This window comes from Ornithodoros turicata, chromosome 10 (genome assembly GCF_037126465.1).
Source record: "Ornithodoros turicata isolate Travis chromosome 10, ASM3712646v1, whole genome shotgun sequence".
In the NCBI taxonomy this organism is placed as follows: Eukaryota; Metazoa; Arthropoda; class Arachnida; order Ixodida; family Argasidae; genus Ornithodoros; species Ornithodoros turicata.
In genome coordinates, this window is record NC_088210.1 from 12345103 (window position 1) to 12366768 (window position 21666).

At 46.3% G+C, this 21666-nt stretch overlaps 1 long non-coding RNA gene across 2 annotated transcripts in view; it reads left to right on the forward strand.

Moving 5' to 3' along the window:
- The first annotated feature begins 4465 nt into the window (after window positions 1–4465).
- LOC135370105 (uncharacterized) overlaps window positions 4466–21666 on the forward strand; it is a 164056-nt gene continuing 146855 nt past the window's right edge. For both annotated transcript variants that reach the window (XR_010415216.1, XR_010415215.1), the window contains exon 1: window positions 4466–4790. This is a non-coding gene — a long non-coding RNA (uncharacterized LOC135370105). The remainder of the gene's footprint in view (window positions 4791–21666) is intronic.

A 21666-nucleotide genomic window follows, 5' to 3' on the forward strand; every position in this document is an offset into this window, starting at 1 on the left:
GTCGTTGTAAGTTGAATTGCTGAATGACAAGACACTCTGGAAGTGTTTTGAAATTGTGTCTCCTGATAGTGTGCTCGACGAATGAAGCGAGGATTTAAGTAATGCTTCATGTAGTTTCATTGCTCCTTTCATGCTTAGTATCCTGCGACCATCTGCTGCGGTGCCAAGTATATTCTTTTACCCAATTTGTTCACAAATAGGGCTAGAGTTTTACGACATGCATAATCAGAGAACAGATGAACCAGCAGAACGCCTAAGAGAACACGCGCAATGTTGCACATTGTACAGCATGATGGAAGACAACAAGAATATGGTAAGCGGCATGTGCATGGCACTGTTGGTAAGTCCGAACCCGCTGCTTTGAGTTTTTTCCACGACTGCCGTATTTCAATGTTTCCTTAGCTCGAATGGCCAGGCGGCCACAGGAGACCAAGTGTTTGTGATCCTTACAAAATGTTGTACAGTGTAAATATCGCTCTGTAAACAAATGTGGTTTCTTGGAAAAAGAAATGTTGCAGAAATACTTGAGTTCGGCATCTATAACGGTATACAGGGTATCCCAGCTAACTGCGAACATATTTAAAATATATATATATATATATATATATAACACTTTTTCCAAGATGGAATCAATTGCAATATAGCCTACGCTGAAGGGCAGTCCTTAGGAGGGCATTAGCAAACTCCAAAGGCAACGTCTTAATTAACTTTCATTAATTAACTTTTTAATTATAAAAGCTACGAAGTTGTCACAATGAGTACATCTGTTCCTTTCGGTCACCTGATATCGTAGCCGTTTTCAGAACAAAAATCCGTTCGATAGATCGCACGGCAAAAAGTTCGAGAAGGAAAACAGTTTTTTTTATCTTTATTTTTTTCATCGCGCATCTTCGGAGATGCGTATTTCTTTCATCCCCAACGTGAGACGGTGAAGCAGCACAGTGCCGCCTCACTCACTGAATCCGTTTAAACATTTAAACAGCAGCTCCGTTTAACCGAAAGCTAGTAGTTACGACACTACGCCGTTCTCTGCAAATGTTCCTCAGTATTTGTAGGAATGCTTTCTGCCCTCAGCTTCTAGGAATGCGTCTGCTTTCAGCAGTCAGCTTCTATTTAATCTACTTAAGGCCCCGGGGTTTCCGTGATTCTCTGATTCCGCGAAATTTCACGGAATCCGGAATTCATTGCAGAACCCTTCGTTCGGCACGGAACTTCACTGAATACCATATTTTTAGGGGTGTGCGGATGCTCCAGTTCTCGAATTCGAATCGAATATCAATCACTCGAAGTATTCGATTCGGGAATCGAATGCGCAATATTCGAGTTTCCGAATATGCGACTATTCGCCGAATATGAATGACACATCCCGAAAGCGGGCTTCACTTGACCGTTCCCTGCATGAGGTTAAGCCTACTTTACAAAATTGCCATGCTGCAGGACCAACACAGACAGATTGTAGTTTAGCTTAAGATAACGTTAGCCCAAGTTTATTGTGCATACTTCACTTGAGGAAGGGGCGGTGTCCCTCCCGTGTGCAGCTTAGCGGCGGAACGACGGGATTTTGATTTGATGTCTGGGAGGTTCCCTTTAAGAAGTTCGCTCTTAAAGAATGCCTACAGCCCAGGAACAAAAACGGTGTCCTAAAGATATAACTTCCACAGGGTATGTATTGTAAACTCCTTTCCTCCTTTCTATAAAATACCTATGAACTCTGTAGATGCTGAAAGATCTTTCCGCGGGTATAAAATGATTGCAGGCGACAGACCACATCAGAGGCGAACACAATATATTATGTATATAATGCTGAGCCACAACAGTGCTTTGAACCTAATTTTATAAAATATTTTTGTACCCACACTATCCAATAATATGAAGTGTTTCCCCCCGTTGACTCCTTGCCGCGGAAAATTGCGGAATTTACAAGTCGGTGCCACAGCATTTTGAATTTGCCGCCGCAGAAAACCTTGGGGCCTTAATTCTATTCACCTTATTCTGCTGGTTCTGGTTAAAGATGATCCGCGCTAGCACCGCCAGCACACGGAGAAGGAGAGAAATAGTCAAATAACATTGCCTGCGACAACGCTTCACAGATGGAGCAACTATACTGTTTTCTTCTCCAGCTCTGGTTTGCTCTTGGTTGGATTTCATGTTGTCTTTCCCTACTATTTTCTTCGCGAGATGGCGCTCGCTATTGCTCCACCATATCGAAACTAAACTATCAAACCAAAACCGTTAACTATGTAGTAGCTTGCATTAGTAAGCCTATGAATCATTGCTCTTTCGCGAAAGGTGGCCCAAAAACCGAGGTATTGTTTCATCAGGAGTAACAACCGGGACTGGCGTACATAAAAAGGGGAAAACAGGAGGAAAAAGGGGGAAAACTATACTTAACGTTTCGAGAAAAAAGAGGGAACAGAAAAAAGGGGGAACAGGAAACTAGCGCCAGAGGATGTTATTGTTTCATCAATCCAGGTTTGGAAGGTGGCGAACACCGCGATGAACAGTGATGTAAGAGTACTTATTTAAAATAAATAAATAAATAAAACTTTACAATAACGCTTTGCTCTGTCGCTTCTGCTGCGATAACCTTGCGCAGGAGATCCATTATCAGTTCTCAACCTGTTCTTCACTCGTAGTGCTCGTCTTCCAAATATTGTGTTGCCATACTTTCCCCAGAAACCGACCTCGGGGGGGAGCTATTGTATTTGGCTAGATGCTAATTGGCTTATGCATCTTGGTAGGCGAGATGTACTGGGCAATCTCAGAAATTTCTGGGGGGCGTTGCACAAATCGTGTGTGTGTGTGTGGGGGGGGGGATTCTGACTGTGTTGCACCCTTGATATGTCCGAGAGGCACTTTGTGCTACGCAGGTGATTTTGCCCTTTGATAGTGCGACAGGGTGTACTCAGTGGTTATGCTGTGTTGACCTTTATTGACTTGTTATAGACCTGACTGACTGTACTTATCCCGTTCGTCAATCCATGTAAAAATGGGTGTGCTCTTGAGGGCTTGCACACGCAAGCACGCCTTCACTTTTCAGAAATCGATGGTTCATAAACCGAGGGGAAGGTCGAAGATGTGTGTCTTGTTCCTGGAGGTTTCGTTCAGGGATCGGGTAAATTTTTAAACTGAGACCTTCTTCGGTGTGGTAGGTGGCGCGAGGGAACAGGAACGTCAGCGCACCAAAATGTGTAACGCGCGGCAGTTTAGCAACGAAAGTGTTGTAATGCACATTACTCGCAAACCATTATCCTTTCACTACAGCCCATGACTTTCATTGAACCATCAGAGCTGCAACAGCTGTTGACGAGCATAAGTAGCTTGGGTTATTGCACACAAAATAATTGCGCTGGAACACGCGCATTGGAAAACGGCGTCTCACTTAATTTAATTTCAATTCAATTCAGTTTGTAGTTTCATTGTGCCCATGACACAACATAAAGCATGACTATGATAATGTAGTACTCACGATGACTGTCTGAGTGTGGCAAAAATGTTGATGTCATGTTTTTCGATGAGCGTCGTTAAAGTCGGTCACCACACGTGTTAAAGGCCTCTGATCGCGACACATCCCAACATAGAATGCAGGAGAGTTTTCTTAGCGCCTTAGCCAGGACGCTAAAACAAATTGATGAGAGCATATCGGGACGATCAACCAAAGAGTGAACTATTTAAATAACAAAATGAAATCATGGTATAGGAAACGAGAACACAACGTGTTAAATCCATGTTTTTTAAGTAAGTGACGATAGTCATCATGATATGTAGTGAAGCCAATGTGCCTGCCGTAAAACAATCTAATAAGACGATGCTGAACATTTTCAATCATGTGTGTTGATGTGTTGACGTGTGGTGTTGACCGAAATCCAACAAGCAGAAGCAAACATGAACAGCAGATCGAGCAACGGAGAACATGCCAATACGCGCAGCGAGATAAAACGCTTTAAGAGAGGTTCTCGCGTATCGAGAGCGACGTCTTGTCTTGTAGCATGTCTGTCGACACAGGCGAGGTAGTGAAGGACGCGATGGGCATGTTGCTGGACAACAAAGGTGGAGTGAAGATAAGGAAAATATTTCGTGTCGTACGTGGGAGCGGATCTTCAGTTTTTATTACAATTTGTAAGCTATCCATTTGGAACTCTATGCTCGTACGTGATCGCTTGTGGTTTTGCTGATGACGGTTAAGGAGGTGCGCTTTGAGTGGACGTCTGTGCTCAGTTAAGCGTTTTCAGAATATTAAATTATCCGTGTTATCTTTTAGCAGTTCAGCGAATCAGCAGCAATTCTACCGCATTACGTCATTCAGTCGTTTTCATTCTTTATCTCAACAGCTACGAGGATGTGGTGCAGCCTTTTTAGATATTACCATGTTGATATGCGTCTGAGGAATTCTCTGGTGTTATCTGATAAAAGATTCCGGCGCTGCTGTGGCTGTTCTTTGTCAATCTTCACCGTGGCTGCGACACATACAGTACTCTACTATCGCTTGGTGCGGACTGATCAGTACGCATGTTGTGCGTGGGACAGACTGCGGCAACAGGATAGGACAGAATTGACAGGATAGGGCAAATGGTGTCTAAAGGAGCGATATTGTAATGGTAGGAAGGCTATGCTGGTGAAGAAAGTGAGAGTTTCCACTGGCCAAAGCTTTCCTAGTTGTGCAACAGTCTTTGTTCCATGACGTTTTGCGTGAGAGAGCGCACAGGACCCGGATTCAGTGTGTGATTTTCAAGAAAGTGAAGAAGAATGGTGTCATTTGAGACTTGAATGCCTACAAGGGTGACAACATGGTAAGTTGGCACTACACCACAGTTATCAATAATGGTATCTCTGTCAACTGTTTGAACTAGTAGACAACGTGTTCTTGAGTACAGGTTTTCTCTCTCTCTCTTTCTCTCTCTTTGCACGGATGTCTAGCGACGTTATGGACCGCGTTATGATCAATAGGTTTCAGCTTTTCGGTTCAGCTTTCCAACTCCGGTTTGACTACATACGTTCACATCGAAGGAACCAGTAGTTAAACTTTCCCCCAGATTAAAGGAGGAAACGAGACTATGTTCGACAGTCACAAGTCACGGAGGCATTAAAGCAGGCGTATACATTGATCGTTTCGTTTCGGGTATTTTAGCGAAATGCTTCCTAAACTGGACAACAACAAAAAGTAGAGAACTCCGACTTAACGTAACAAAATAACAAGTTTTACTCAGACGTTTCGTCCGTCATGTCCGTCGCATGACGGACATGACGGACGAAACGTCTACATAAACCTTCTTATTAACACCTTCTTAAACAATTCTTCTTATTTTTGTTATGTTAAGTCGGAGTTCTCTACTTTGTTTTGTCCAGTTATGTCGTCTCCCGGCTTTTGGAGTATTTTTGCGTGCTTCCTAAACTAAAAGTTAAGTAGGTTAACAAAGACGAGACTTTTTAAAACGAAAGAAGTTAGCGAACTCAATGTAAGTAACGCGAGTAATACTATCGATAAATAAATTGCGCAGGAATTACGCGTCGTTATAGCACACTTGTAACATGGTCTAGCATAGCGTTTGTCTTTTTTTCTAGCTCCCAATATCTAAACTAGGGTTACCTAACTAGCTGCTACTACCTAAATATGAATGGTCGAAAACTGCGCTGTTCGGTACTGTGAGAGCGATAAAAAACCGCGAAGCATCAGTTAACAGTGGGTATGGTAACTTGGTTGAATATTTAAATTGTGAAGGGCGTGTTTCCTCATTTCCATAAGACCAAATTTTTTATAAGAGTACTAAATTCGGTGCATTATTATATCAGGAAGCGATACAGATAAAAAAAAAAGCGAGGAACAGGTGCGTGAGTGTGCCTTTGGTGTCGATAACTGATAGAGTCGAGGAATTTATGAAAGTTGATAACAGGAGGGCCTTTGATAAGCTATGTGCCTCCGAAAAAATAAATGCTCTAGACGGGTTGAAGGGTGTAAAAGGGTAGCCTTGCAGAACACGGCGTTGCTGGCTCAGGTTATTTGAGAAGCACGTCTGTCAAAAAAAAAAAATTTGTTCGTCAGTCTGAGCTGTGTGTTCCCAAGCAGCACAATGTACTGAAAGTCGAGTGCAATAGGGGTGGACGGTATGTGTCTTATCGATGTTCCTTAGTTTCACGAGTCTGTTCAAGGCCTTCCACCTACCGTCCACCCCTATTGCACCCGACTTTCAGTACATTTTGCTGCTTGGGTTATGTCGTCTTTTTGCTTTTTTTCCTTACTTCACGTACGGCGAAACCTCAACACACTGCACCCCGTATTATAACGCCCGTCGCGGAAGACGGCGTGTTTGAACAACTTGTACCCTTCTACCAAGTTTCCACCGTTCTCGGCGGGGTTTGAACCCGCCATCTGGGGATCAGCTTGCGGTCACGCTACCGACTGAGCCATCGAAGGCTTATTTTTATTTATTTTTATTTTTTTATTACACCTTGAGCCATCGAAGACGGCGAGAATGCGAAATCACCGCCATGATATATGTTTAGGTTCGCGTTTCTTCCGCTGCAATGTTTTTTTTTTACTTTCGTGTTAGCGCCGCGAAGCAACTGTGGCCATGAGCGGCGTCCAGATGAGGACAGATGGAGAGAGGACAGCAGGAAGGGGGTTAGTATGCGTCTTGGGCCGACTTCAGGGGGAACTGTGGCGACATTTCGCTGCGATGTATTAAGAAGAATATTGGGAAAATTTAAACTGCAGGCTTATCGTACGAATATATTGTTCACTCAGTGCAAGGACTTGGTCACGAAAGTTTAGTGGCGGTTTAGCGGTAAATGCGAGAGAAATGCATTAACATTAGAGGAGTACAGAGGGCCATCCAAAAAAATTTCAGATTAGGACATCTGATGAAAGTGTGTGTGTCATTATACCGAATAGCGCGAAAGGTTTTGACGAGTGCAATTGGTTTCCCAGAAAAAAACTCACATAAACATAGCTCCGCGCGTTCACCCTTAACTCGCCACTCCAGCTATAACGAGGATGAGGAGGTATGATGGCACATCACCGATGACGGTATAAGGAGACTCGTTCTGGTTCGCCGGTCAGTGGGGGTCAGCGCCTTATCCCTTTGCCGCCGTAAACCTGTTTTGCCAGTTTTCCCGGAGAATTGGGGATAGAAGGAGCGGCCGAAGCATTACCCAGCGAGGAAAAAGGCTTTATCAGTACCACGAACAGCCGAGTAGCAGACAACAGCGGAGTAGCAAGCAACATTTCTCTAGGCCAATCAGCGAGCGTTCTCCTTATAGCGTCAGCGCGAGGTTCCAGGCAGATCACAGGCTGGTACTGCTCTTCACCACCGTTGGGCACGGTCGCTTTTTGCGGCGTATTTTAAATTCAATTTCTGCGATAATTATGACTCTGTGATGTAAATTACTTCGCATGGTGCATCTTACTGGCCTACTTAACAGTTTTATAGGAAGAAAACTGGGTGTTAAAAATGACCTATGTGCTACTTTAAGCCATTTTTTCCGGTCTGCACTGGACTTCCGGGTTTCCGCTTCCGTCTATACTTGACTTCCGTTGTAGACTTGCGATCCAACTCGGCCTTAGGTTCTCCACTTCCGGTCTAACCTGACTTCCGGTTGTCCACCTCCGGTTTATACTGGGCTTCCGGGTCGACATTTTCAATTGCTGTATGTAAGTCCATTTAATTACCCTTTAATTACGCCCAATTACTTTGAATTACCCTTAATTACCAAAGGTAACCGCAGGTTACCTGAAGTAATATTGAATTCCGTTTAATTCCCGTTCCTTACGTTTACTTGCGTTAGTCACTCTCAATTTTCTTTGACATGATTTACCTTTAATTACATTTAATCTCGTCCGGTAACCCGCGGTTACCTTCGGTAACCTTGAATTTCATTTAATATATCACTTAATTACGTATATCTTGCATTTATTACCTTTAAACTCAATTTTCTTGCGTTAATTACCTTTAATTACTCTTACCCCTTACTCCTAATTGTCTTCAACTACGTTTAGTTTATATTATTTACGTCAATTTACATTTACCCTCTCATATCCACCTTTACATTCCCACTGATACCTCTGCTTTGGTGAGGCTTCACCATCTGATACATAGACAGGCCACGCACACACACAAATACATGCAGCTTTTTTTTCATTTTGACACTCCTGATGCTAACGCATTAATAAATGAACGGTGAATGCAATGCGAATGAAACTCAGGCCGTACTGACCTACGTCATCGTCGCGATAGATCCGCTAGCGAGTGTAGTCCACCCTCTCGCGACTGACGTCATGCGAGCAAACACTATACTACTGTACTACATCGCAACTTCTGCAGTGAAGCACCTCACGTGTCCTCATGATCACGTATCTGTTGTTGTCGTTACGTATCTGCAATCATAAGACAGCAACTGTATCAGGAACGCACAATGTACTTCCATCAGCACTCAATTAACTATAGAACCGCGTTTCGATCGTAGCTGCAAGCAAGGACGGGGTCACCCTTCCTAAGTGCTAATCCCTGCGCACTTTGCGTTTTTTTTTTTCTTCTTCTCCTGCTTCTTTGAGTCATTTTCTTCGCTTTCTTGTTACGCTTTCACTTACAGTTGCAATAGCTTCCCAAGAGAGCAACGCCACATTTGACAGTCCTTACATCTTCATCGCTGCTCCCACAGCATCAAATGCTCTTGGCCACGGGCTTTATTCCGAAGGCAAGATAAAAGTGGAACAGCAAACAAACATACGTCAGGCACAGCAAAAGTCATTTGGACACAATGGGTCGCAGTGCCTTTTCTATTTTGTCACTCGCAAGAATAGGGAAGGCCGCAAGTATGAATAATACAGATTCCCGATGCATTGTTTGGCCATAAAAGCGCACGCAAGAAACAGTCAGTAATGTATTTACGTGGGAGTGCAATGTCGTGTAAGCGATTTTTCTTCTGTCGATCCATGTACGAGGAGAAATATTTTTTTTCGCTCGTGTGTTTGAATTTGTTTGACGGTCGGTCCATTATCTTTTCTTCTCGTAGCATTACCGAGTGTCCGAAAGGGTTTATTTTTCCTCAATATGCACGACTTCATAATGCTTAAAGGAATCGATTAAGAAAGTATAATACGTGTCCGTAAAGGGATACTTCGGAACGAAGAATGGAATTAAAAAATTGCTGCACATCGTAGTTGGTGCATAACATCCATAGTATAAACTGCGATCAAATTTGTTTCTTTCTCACGTGACGAATTATGCCACAAATAAGCGAGCAATGAAACCGAAACAGGAACGTGCAGAGAAGCCGCAGAAACTTTCCCCCGGCGAAGGCCAACACGTTACGTCACCCTGCATGGAGCGGAGAAGTACTATACACCACGCCAGTCTTAGCCGCTGTGGTACATTGCAGAAACAAAACAATGGACGAATATTCGGAATCAGATTACTCAGACACAGATGGAAAGAAAACGGGTCACCTGCTTTCCTGAGAGTCAAGAAACAGCTAGCCCAGGAATGATATGACTAATGCACGGTGACGTTGGAAGAAACAAGTACTTCCATCGACGCTCGGTGCGGGAGTCAGATGTTTTTTAGGGATGTGCCAACGGAATCCGCGAATCCTAGGTGGGGATTCGGGATTCGGGAATCCGAATCCCAGTGCCCAAAAACGGCGAATCGAATCTTTCGAATCCACCAACCACGTTTGTCCGTTTCTTTTTCAAACTAGGCGCCTCCGGAGTCCGTCGAAAGCCTCATTGACCGACGGGTGTTTGTAGAGGAGGTGGAGTTCCTCTACATGAGCCCCGACCGGCGATGATGGTATGCCACGGAGAGGCGATGACGGTGGCCTATCTCCATGGCCGCGCCGGTGGAACTGAGGCAGGTGCTCCAGGCGCGTGGCCATCTTCCTCTTTGTCCACCGGCCGCTACATCACTCCCCCCCTCAGACGCGGAGCGGCGATAAAGCAGATGATGTCCGCGACTTCACTGGAGGAGGGCAGTGAGGGCGACCGTGGTTAGCATGCACGGTTGAACATGATGACGGCACTGCAGACGATGGCGAAACATCACAGCTGATGAGTAATCAGATCCGGTAGCCCGAGAAGAGCGAGGAAAAGAGTGAGGCGCTGGGGAAGTGGAGGTCCTGGGGTGCCGCTACCGGCACGGGAGCCGAAGCTCTGAGAGTCCCAGAGGAGGACAGGGTGAGGCTGTGGGAGCCGTTGAGAGACGCCGAGACGCCGGCTGAAGTGTGCCGTGGCGTCGGCTGCCGCGACTGCCGCGACCGGCAGGTGAGCGCGAAGCTCGGGTGTCGCGGCCGGCAGTGAAGGAGCGCCGGGGTGCGGTGAGCATCGGGCTGAAGTGATGGTTGATGAAGCTGTGAGGCGCGTGTGTGCGCCGGAGGGATGTGCTTCGCAATACGGCGTCTGCAGAACAGCTGTGGTCTTGCCGAGCAGAAGAAGTCTTTGGAAATGTGACCAGTTCGTGGCGTGTGGATGAGACGGTTCGAAGGAGTCGAGTCGCAGTTGAATGGTCCGGTCGTTGCGTGAACGCAGGGCGTCGTAAGGTTGAGAGGCTTCCAGGATGGGGTGCTCAGCACCATGCCGGTGAAACTGTTGCGAAATTTGGGATGGTTGAAGAGGCCGAATTGTTTACCGAACTGAGGTGTTCGTAGTTCGGGTCACCAAATGTAGAGGAGGTGGAGTTCCTCTACATGAGCCCCGACCGGCGATGATGGTATGCCACGTAGAGGCGATGACGGTGGCCTATCTCCATGGCCGCGCCGGTGGAACTGAGGCAGGTGCTCCAGGCGCGTGGCCATCTTCCTCTTTGTCCACCGGCCGCTACATGTTTTCTTACTTTCTTTGTTTACATTGCTCTGAATTGAAAGAGTTCGGACAGGAACTGTTACATTACAAGTTTAAAAGTAATATGGTTTTTGCTTTTGATTGTTCCTTTAGCTTTATGGAAATAATTCCGACTCGAGAATTTATGTATTTCTTGTAGTCGATGAACAATATGTTAAATATACTATATGGGTATCTTTCTCCTGAAACTGAACTATTATTGATTTTTTCGTTAAACAAATGTATCATATTCTGCTTCAAAACACTCTCCAGTAGGAGTTTTTTTTTTTTTTTTTGGCCTTGGCTTTTTAAGCTATTTTAAAGAAAGGATCCAAAAGATTCGAGATTGGTAAGATTAGTGGGTTCGCAGAACCGATTCGGACTCGGATTCGGGTTCGCAAAATTCTGGATTCGTCCCATCTCTAGATTTTTTTCAAATTTCAAAAAAGCCGTTTTTATGATTCCACCTTCGTTTTCACGTGAGATATTTCCCAACTGTGTTCAGTTCGTGTAAATGATCGTGGGAATACCGCAAGCTTGAAATCCATTTAGTTGCGAAGTCTTCCTTAACGTATCATTCATGGTTCTCCAGCTTGAAGAACACTCTGTGAACTTCCATTAGCTCGACTTTTTTTTTTTAATTTCGCGTTAGCGCCGCGAGGCAACTGCGGCTATGAGCACCGTACAGACGCGGACGGGAGGAGAGAGGACAGCAGGAAGGAGAGTGGGACAGGGTGGGGTTAGTATGCGTCCTGGGCCGACTTCATGAGGGAACTGTGCCGACATTCGTCTGGAAGGTCTGTCAGAAAACTCAGGGAAAACCTGTGGAAAACCCATAAAAAACCTGGACTTCAGAACCTGGGGATTCGAACCCACCACCTCCCTGTCTGCACCACGACCTTGGCTATCACTAACGAGGGGATGCGTTAACCCACTTGAGCCCATAAGGAGCTACAATGCCCCGCTAGAAAACACGAAAAACGATAGCGTGTCGACGAAAGGCGAGAGTTGTATCGAAAGGAGCCCATCAGCAACCTACCCAAAGGCGGTCCTTTCGTGTCTGCGAAAGGAAGACCGATAGGGAATGATTGCTTGACACTGGGGGTTCTTTTTCGGATGGACAGAGGGATCAGAAAAGTAACTACTTCCTAACTGCTTTCTTACCCAGTTTCAAACAAATACCGAGTTAATACCCAAAATGTCCAGTTTCAAACAATCCTTCCCGAGCCCATTTTCCCGTGTCCGAGCCCATTTTCATGCTCTGGTAGACGAGAAGTTTTCTACGTTTACGGCAGCATATACCGGTGGCGCATCCCGAAACAACAAGTCCGCCTCAGCATTCGTCATACCATCCACTCATGCCATCCTTTTCCTTCTACAATACATCGCTGATTTTACACCGCGGGAATGGGCAGTCTTCACAGACTCCAAATCTGCACTTCAAGCAATTGAAGATTCCGGCCTACGAGGTCCATCCGCACCCCTAGTCACAGATGTGTTAGTGGCTTACCACACTATCTACGCAGCAGGCCACAGGCTAGTTATATATAATTGGGTGTTTACGTCGCGAGACAACTGAGATCATGAGCGACGCCACAGCGGTCGGTCTGTGGATTGCTTTTGCCCACCTGAGGGTTCTTTAACGTGCGATGAAAGCTCACCACACGGCACCCCGTATTTAACGTCCCTCGCGGAAGACGGCGTGTCTAAGCAACTTGTACCCTGCCACCAAGTTGCTGGCGTCCTCGGCCGGGTTACAGGCTAGTTCTCCAGTGGGTCCCAGCCCATTGTGGTGTCGTGGGGAACGAGCAAGCCGACAGCACCACAGAAGCAGCACTCTCGTATCGGAAACGGACCAGTATTGTTCTGCTGAGAGGAGACCGCCGTTCAATTCTGCGACGCCTAGTGACACCCCTGGCTTCCCGCCAGTGGACAACCGACATTCTCCCCCCCCCCCCTCTATTCTGAGCAGAGTTGATCCAACGCTCGCTTTCCGCATGCCACGAAACACCTCTCGTCAAGATGTTGCATTAATCCACCGAATGCGCCTCGATGTGGCCTTTACAGCTCAGTGGCGTTACCGCTTGAGACAAGCTGACTCTCCCACCTGCTGCCGCTGTGGTGTTCTTGAGGATCTGGAGCATATTCTTCTTCATTACCCTCACTACCACCCTTCCCGAACCACACTCTCCGAGTCTCTTCGTCAGCTGGACTCTCGCCCCTTCTCCCTATCGAAATTGCTTGGTCCCTGGCCTAATCCAGCCCAGCAACGCTCTGCGCTAAAAGCTCTTCTGACATTTCTGGACACCATCGGACTTCGATCGTTATTGTGAAGGGGCTCGTTATTTTATTCCCCACATTCCCACCAGCAATGGGGTAGAGTATCGCCTGTGGCGATGAACCTCCCCACTCTTCAAAGAAAAAAAAAGTTGTTGTTGTTCCCCTTCGTTCTTTTTTTTTTTTTTTTTCGCTGAGACGAAAGGGCCGCCTTTGGATAGTCTGCTGATGGGCTATCCTTCGTTGCAACACTCGCCTTCCGTGCCGCACGTCATCGGTTTTCTTGTTTTCTTGCAGAACCTTGTAGCTCATATTTCGCTCAAGCACGACCACTGTCTGATTTGCTGTGACGTATGGTGTTCGTGTAGCAATATTTGGCAGCATACATCGCGTGTGTATCGTTGATACGTCAAGGGTAACCCGTTTCAACGTAATCGAAAACACAATCGGCAATTCTCTCTTTCCCACGCCAATAAGCGCCCATGGTGCAACGCGTGCCCCATGCAGCACTGGGATTTCTCGAAATCGTCCGTTCTCAAACGCATATAGTACACCTTTAAAACATTTTTAGGTTCGAAATAAAGGACGATAGCATGTCTTTAGGGCGCGGTTAATAAAGTTGTGCTCAGTACTCTCGCTATCAGACGCGCTCTCGAGATTCCTTTCGTTAGGACAGCATAAGCAGAGTTCAAAACTATAGTACTAGGTAAAGAATGCGACCTTCTGACGAAAGTAGCTTTGTGGGTTCCTAAGGAAAGGAACAAAAGCAGCGGAAGGAAACTCGCATTCAAAAATTTGGGCCTAAGATTAGAAAGCATTGTCGAGTGTCGTCCTCAAATCTCTACGTAGTCTTGAGCAGATTATTCCACCCCATCTAACATGGCGGCCGCCTGCAGGTGAGTCTGCATGTGCATGCTCGCAAAAGGCTCATACGGGAAGACAAATTTGAAGTGGGCCATGTGCATTCCCTCGTGGTCTTGGCATCGGCGGCGACTACACGCCTGTTCACATGAATGCCACAAGCGTATCCTATCCAAGTCGCACTACAAATGACGTCACCGTCTACGTGCATGCGCATCGAATCCGACGCGATGCTGGCGCCATGCCGCGACATATCTGGAAGTTAGAGGTGTACTTCCGCTCCCGTTTCCGCTCCCGTATAGTGGCACTTTAAATAACAAACGCAAACACCTGCAGCAGCCGCGATCAAAACCACAATGAAAGCCAGCTCCGGTCCATCAATGAGAAAGTTGTACGATCAGGCGTTACAACGACACGAAACCCGTTGATTGCAACTGTATACCTCTAAGGGATCTTTTTTTTTTTGTTCCCTGTTACAAAGATTAACTTTCGGGTTTTTAAAAAACCGACGCGTAACCTGTCGCAGACGCCCTAGGAGCGCCGGAGCACAGCGTTCTCTACCGTCCTATTATCCAACGAAAATTGGTGACAGGTCTCATCGACATCGACACCGCTACAACCCTTTCATTGACATTTTGGCTCTATCTCCTTATAATTAAGAGCCTGACTAATTAATTTCACATAAAAGAGCAACGAATTTCACCACGCTAGCCCGCAGACTGTGTCGGCCCCAAACGGCGATTTTAACTTGTTGGCTGTGACACCTTTTGTACAGATGAATCCGTATAATAGGTCCGTATCTTCAGCACATATATAGCACGCTCCTAGCCAACCGTCGTCCCGAATGACAACGTTCTCGCCCATGATTTGTTGATAACGAGAGGCGGAGACTATTATGCATTATTATGTACGACTACAAAATGGCTCCTCCTCCAGCTTTCAACTTTTTTTCTCAGGACGTCTTTTTGGTGTGCGACTTTTAAAAACTTTGGCTCAGTTTTCGTGAAACATCCTATATATACAGGGAATCCTCGATTTATGAACCCTCGATTTACGGATCATCTGGCCACAGCCTCCTATGCCCACGTCCTTATCCATATAGGATGCTAAGCCATGGCTTTATGAACCCTGTGTACTTCCTGAATACTTCTCCTTCCTTCTTCGAAACCGTACGATTTATGAATTCCTCCATTTATTCCTCGACAATCAATCGACGAGTGACTGTTAACTATAAAGCTGAGAATTCGGAATATTCACATGTGAGGAGTTGGAACTGGCACCGTATAGTGAAAGAAACAGTTGTGAGCGTTCAGCGAACAGAGGACTCCTTTTACGTGAGGTTCTTTGTGCGATGAGTCGCTTACCTTCGTTTCCCACGTGGAGTCAGCCTGCGAAATCGCTGTCCCAGGTGATTTGTAGGTGGATCGTAAAGACCGAGCTCGGTTTTCCGCAGCGCTGTAGTAGAGAACACCTGAGGTGCGGCTTGGGTCAATTAGAGTCTTCGGTAACCACAATTGATTGCTCCTCTGCGGACATCGCCCGAGTCTATAGCGTCAGCAACGGGGATTCGTGCTCTCCTGACTAGGAGTCTCTTCCAGCTGGGAGAAGGAGTAGAAGAATCTCTTCTGCATGACGATTTTCCACGGCGGATTCTTCGCAATACTAAACTCTGTCATCGCGACTTTTACAGCTCAGTGGCGTTACTGCTTGCGACACGTGGGCTCTTCAAAATGACGTCACTTCAGATGACGTCATATCCTTCTCCCATCGCCCGCACTACCAACCTTTCAGTCCCAAGGAGAAAAATAATGTAGGGTATCTTTGCGCCAGAAAACTGTAAATCAAGAGCAAGAAAGAAACGACGTTGGCGAAATGGCGGGCAGACGTGTGTTTCCGGCCTAAAAGTCGTTTGGCCGTGCTTACAAAATAACGTTGGGCCAAGGTTGGGGATTGACATTGGCCTTACTCGGCCCTGTCGTAATACTGCCAACCTTGGGCCAATGTAGTAGACCGACCTATAAGATATGGCGCCAACGCAGGACCAATGTAGAACCAAGTCTGGGCAGTAACCGGCCCTTCATAGGCTAAATCGCTGTCCACCGACTAACAGCAACGATGGGCCGCCTATGGAACATGCCTTCCTGCACCGCTTCCGGTTTGTTGCCAAAACGACATCCGGTTTCACAGCAAACACGCTCTGCGCCAACTACTATGCTGATTGATACAGTTATCGCTTCTGATTTGAGGGGAGAGAGGGCCGTGTACGCCTTTTTACGGCAATTTAAGTTGCCACAAAGAGGCGTACGCCTCCCATTTTCAACAAATCAGGAAAGTCAAAGATACCATTTTGCGTGGTCGCTGGTTCCGAGCGTCATGCGACATTTCAAGGAGGACGGTCTGCATTCTAGAAGGGGGTCCCTTATAGGGAGTTCTCCAAGTGCCACTAGAAACTAATACTCCTGCAACGTGCCAACTTCTCAAACAGCATTGAATCCTCAAATGACATTGGCATTATGCGGTGGTGGTGGTGGTCACACAGCGCTGTTCTGTAACCAACCAGAATGAGCTACCAGCGTCCTCAATCATTCAATCAGAAGTCTTCCCATTCGAATCGCTGCTCGGCCACTTCCGGTTGCCGCTGTCTTCTGGCCTTCATGCTGCCCAGTTCCGCTCATTATTTGCACTGAAACATTCTGGAGAAATATAACAAGTTGGAGTGAAAGAAACTTTTATTTGATCGATCGCATTGGTTTCAAATGTCCGAAGTGGATTGAGCAAATTGAGCTGATCCAGTTGCAGGTCTTTAAATTCCGTGTGGGCGAGCTTACGGTGTCCACGCTGTCCTGCCAAAACAAAATACACGGAATGAACACACAAAGCGTTGCCGACAAGGCAAACATCCATGACAATGATCTACGTCTCTACACAAAGCGAAAGTGCCAAAGGCGTACATGCGGTCGTTCTGAATAAACAAAATATATGAGCGGTGATGTTGTATGTATGAGAGTGATGTTTGCGCTATTGCGTCGCTTTGCTTGAAAGTGCATGCCAATGAGGCCGTCCTGAAAATTTCCGTCCTCGTCCTTCCAATCCATATTCTATGCCCACAGGACAAACACGACAATGCTATCAATTATTCTTGCTTTGTTTGCAAGCGAAGCAAACTGATGCCGGCGAGGCGTTGCCTGCGCTATGGCTTCTCTTGAATCTCAACTGACAACCAATCTAGAGGCTAGAGGCGCCCACGTTAGAAGGCGCCCGGCCAATGGGGATGTGTTATTAGCTCCCCGCGCAGTGATACAACGCTTCCACCCGCGACTGCGTAGAGTTATGAGATACTGGTTTAACCTTGTTCTTCACGAGTGCACTCACGAAATGAGGACGCGACGGGACTATGTCAATGGGAGTCGCACCACATAACGATCCTAGATAACCCGAACCGGCGTCCAATCCATGTGCGTCCATTCTTTACCAGATTCTAGAATTTCGTACCCAACGGCACGTTGCAGCCGTTGATCTTCAGTTCTTTACATGGCACCATGGTAGCGGTTACTGGCTATAATGCGGCTCCAGCACTTGGCGCATGATCCCAGCCCTGTCACACTGGTAGCCTTAATGACCATTGAAAAAAAAGGCCATTGAGCCACCAGCGTGATGCATTAGATTCAGTGATCCTTGATAATCTGACACGTTACCCGCTGAGTGTCGCTACACGCATGTTCAATGCAGAGGCCGTTTACTGTGAGAGTTTGGCCTTTGGGAGGAGCCTGTTTTGAAGTACGTCATATGACGTCACGCGATGGGCGGTGCGAAAGCCCATGCCACCGTTTTGGACCAGAGTTACTGACTTCAAATCTCCCCGTCTCGCCTTTCATTCCGGCCATGTGGGAGGAGCGATGACGGGTGTTAACCCCGTGTAACGTATCAACTTCTCAAACAGCATTGGATCAAGCGTTCCCTAACAGGTTGACACATTGCACGGCTGGTGGCGATACGCATGTTCAATGGCCATTGGTTTCAATGGTAATTGAAGACTGCGCCCGTGTGCCAGGGGTGTTAACCCCGTGTAACGAATCAACTTCTCAAACGGCATTGAATCTAATGCTCCCTTACAGGTTGACACATTACACGGTCTGTGGCGCTACGGATGTTCAATGGCCATTGGTTTCAATAGTAATGGAAGACTAAGCCCGCGTGACATGGGTGTTAATTCCGTGTAACGTATCAACTTCTGAAACAGCATTGGATTGAGTGCCCCCTAACAGCTTGACACATTACGCGCTTGGTGGCGCTACGCATGTTCAATGACCATTGGTTTCAATGGTAAGCGAAGACTGCGCCCGTGTGGCAGGGGTGTTAACCCCGTGTAACGTATCAACTTCTCAAACAGCATTGAATCTAATGCTCCCTAACAGGTTGACACATTACATGCTCTTTGGCGCTACACATGTTCAATGGCCACTGGTTTCAATGATAATGGAAGACTAAGCCCGCGTGACAGGGGTGTTAATCCCGTGTAGCGTATCAACTTTTCAAACAGCATTGTATTGAGTGCTGCCTAACAGGTTGACACATTACACGCTTGGTGTTGCTTCGCATGTTCAATGGCCATTGATTTCAATGGTAATTGAAGACCTTGCCCGTGTAACAGGGGTGCTAACCCCGTGTAACGTATCAACTTCTCAAGCAGCATTGGATCTAATGCTCCCTCACAGGTTGACACATTACACACCTGGTGGCGCACACGTGCATGTTCAATGGCCATTGGTTTCAATGATCATTGAGCACTACGCCCGGGCAGGGGTGTTACGTATCAACTTCTTACGGTGTTACGTATCGACTTCTGCAACAGCAGTGGATCCAGTTGCATCCATTGATTCAATGATACTTGAAGGCTTGTGGGATACAGGCATTATATAGTCCAATTTACAAGAAAAAAATTGAAGGAAATTGAACGGAGGGACCTGTGCGCGCGACGCCAGTCAAATTAATGGACATGTAGCCATACGTATAGGGCTTCGGCTGATTACGTCCCCTGTGCATCATTTGCGGCCATCTATACCGCGTACACCTACGTAAATAGTTACTAAATACATCACATTATTTCGCATATGTGCAACCATATCACGTGCACATTCAGTGGAAAGCTCCGCTTAAAAATGCTGAGCGCGTACATTCTGCAGGGACTGTGAGCGATGCCAACGAAATTTTCATCGTTCACTACCTTGTCTAATATACTTTCGTTTGGGGGGTAAGGAATTCCCGAGAGATGCAACAGTGAGGCGTCGACGTGTTGCCCGCAAGTGGAAAGAAGATGGGGAACATTTATTGTAAAGGGCGTAAAGCAGTGTTCGTAGCTGCATCAGCGCATCTTGAGTCGCCCCCCCACCACCACGTGGAGGGGGGGAAAAAATGAGAGTCATATTCACGCGGAAGCGTTTTTGTGGAAGACATTACTGTGAACGGCGGCGTCTCCGCATAAAAGAGGGCAATCCTGGCTGCCATAAATTTCCAGGCCGGAATAAAAAGGGGCCGAACACACCATTTTTCATTTGTTTCTTACTGTTGCTGCGCGTGGTTGTTGAAAACTAGAACGGAAAGAAGAGAAGAAGAAGAATGAATGAATAAAAAAGAGAAAGGAAACAAAATGCGAATCAAGTTCAAGGCTTTCGCGCGCTGGAGTTCGGCATGAATAGTGCGGACTCATTCTGATAAATTTAATCATTACGCACTGAGGCAATAAATCCCGTAATTGAGCGAGCTATTTTCTGTGACGTCGAGCTCAGTGATGTATGATGTGCAAGTAAGCTGTGTAAGTGCGATGTAATTATGCGATGTGGGTAAGTAATGTTCGCTGAGGCGAGCGAAGTGTATCGCATACAAATGGATCCTACCAAAATACCGATAATGAAAACTAGGCCTGAGCCTCTTAGTTATTGTTGTTGCGCAATGCGGACCGCGGGTAGGATTCCGCGCATCAGAAGGAGGCTAAGTACACTGTTAAAACAAAACTTCACCACATAGCACGCTCCTAGCCAACCATCATTTCGAATGATATCATTCTGTGTCCTGATTTGTTCAAAACAGGGGGGAGGCACCTATCTGGGACAAGATAATCTGTCCCAGATAGGCGCCTCCTCCCATTTTCAACAAATCAATATACAGAATAATATAATTCGGAATGATGGTTGGCTAGGAGCGTGCTATGCGGTGAAGTTCCGTTTTAACAGTGTAGGTAATATTGTAACACTGTCTTTCTGACACAAAGGTCTTGTTGCGTTATGCGGTGGACGTTGCTCCATAGTAACTCTAACCTCTTCTGACACATTCACCACTGTGTGTTCCCGTTAGGCATTTCAAGCCTGCGCCCCTTTAACATCGACCCCCCTGAAAGTGGTGAAAGTCTTGTCTATCTCTATCTTATGATTTTGTGCTTTTGAGAGCCATAATTCTCGCAGAAATTAAATTTAAAGTACGCCGCACAAAGCGACCGTGCGCAACGATGGTAATGAGCAGTACCAGCGTGTGGTCTTCCTGGAACATCACGCTGACGCTATAAGGAGAACGCTCGCTGATTGGTCTAGAGAAATGTTGTCTCCTATACTCTGCTGTCGTCTGCTACTCGGCTGTTCGGTGTTCTGAAAAAGCATTTCTCCTGGCTCGGTAATGATTCGGCCGCTCCTTATATCCCCAATTCTCCGGGAGAACTGGCAAAACTGGTTTACGGCTGCAAAGGGACCAGGCGCTGACCCCAACTGACCGGCGAACCAGAACGCGTTCTGCTTATAACGTCATCGGTGACGTGGCATCATACCTTCTCATCCTCGTTATAACTGGAGTGGTGAGTTAAAGGTGGACGCGCGGAGCCATTTTTTTTTCTGGGAAAACAAATTGCACACACCAAAACCTTTCGCGCTATTCGGTAAAGTGACACACACACTTTCATCAGACGTCTTAATCTGAAATTCTTTTGGATGGCCCTCTGTACTCCTTTAGAGCCGGGCAGCATGGACGCCTTTTTTCAGTTGAGGTAGGTACCTGCTCGATTGCTAGCTACCCAAAATTAATTAATTAACTATTCTCTTTAATTAGGGAATATCGGGCAAAAGCGAGGGAGCAGAATGGGAGGCAATCGTCGTTGAAATCCATTAACTTTTTTTTTTAAATCCTGAAACGAGGCACGTACGTGGAAGTATCCATCGCTTCGTAGAGGTCCGAGGACGTTCGTCTGGTCGTAAAAACTCAACCACATATACGCTATTCATGTAGCTCTCGTAGCTTTTTTTTTTTTTGTTGTTTAAAGGTCTGTTGCGGATAAAAAGGATACTCTGTATATTCCGCTACGTGGTTAATTTTTGTAGCTGATGAAGTGCGTGATACTGCACGAAAGCTTAACGTAATAACGAAAACTTGTCTATTTTGTTGTGCTGGTGGAGTTCACCCCCAATCTCAGGACAGTGAAGTATTGCAATTCGTAACCATAGGCTCGCCTGCTTCCTCGCGGGCCTATCTATAGCTGAGACTAATACCCTAATCAGACGGCAAACCTAAGTCCGTTAGCGGAACGGCCGTTACGTTCACCTGTAGTCCAATCATGATTTCGAATGACATCGTTCTCCGCCCTGATTTGTTGAAAACAGGTGGCGTACGCCTTTTTTGTGGTAATTATGAACAGCATAATTGTAGTAAAAAAGGTGTACGCGTCCCGTTTTCAACAA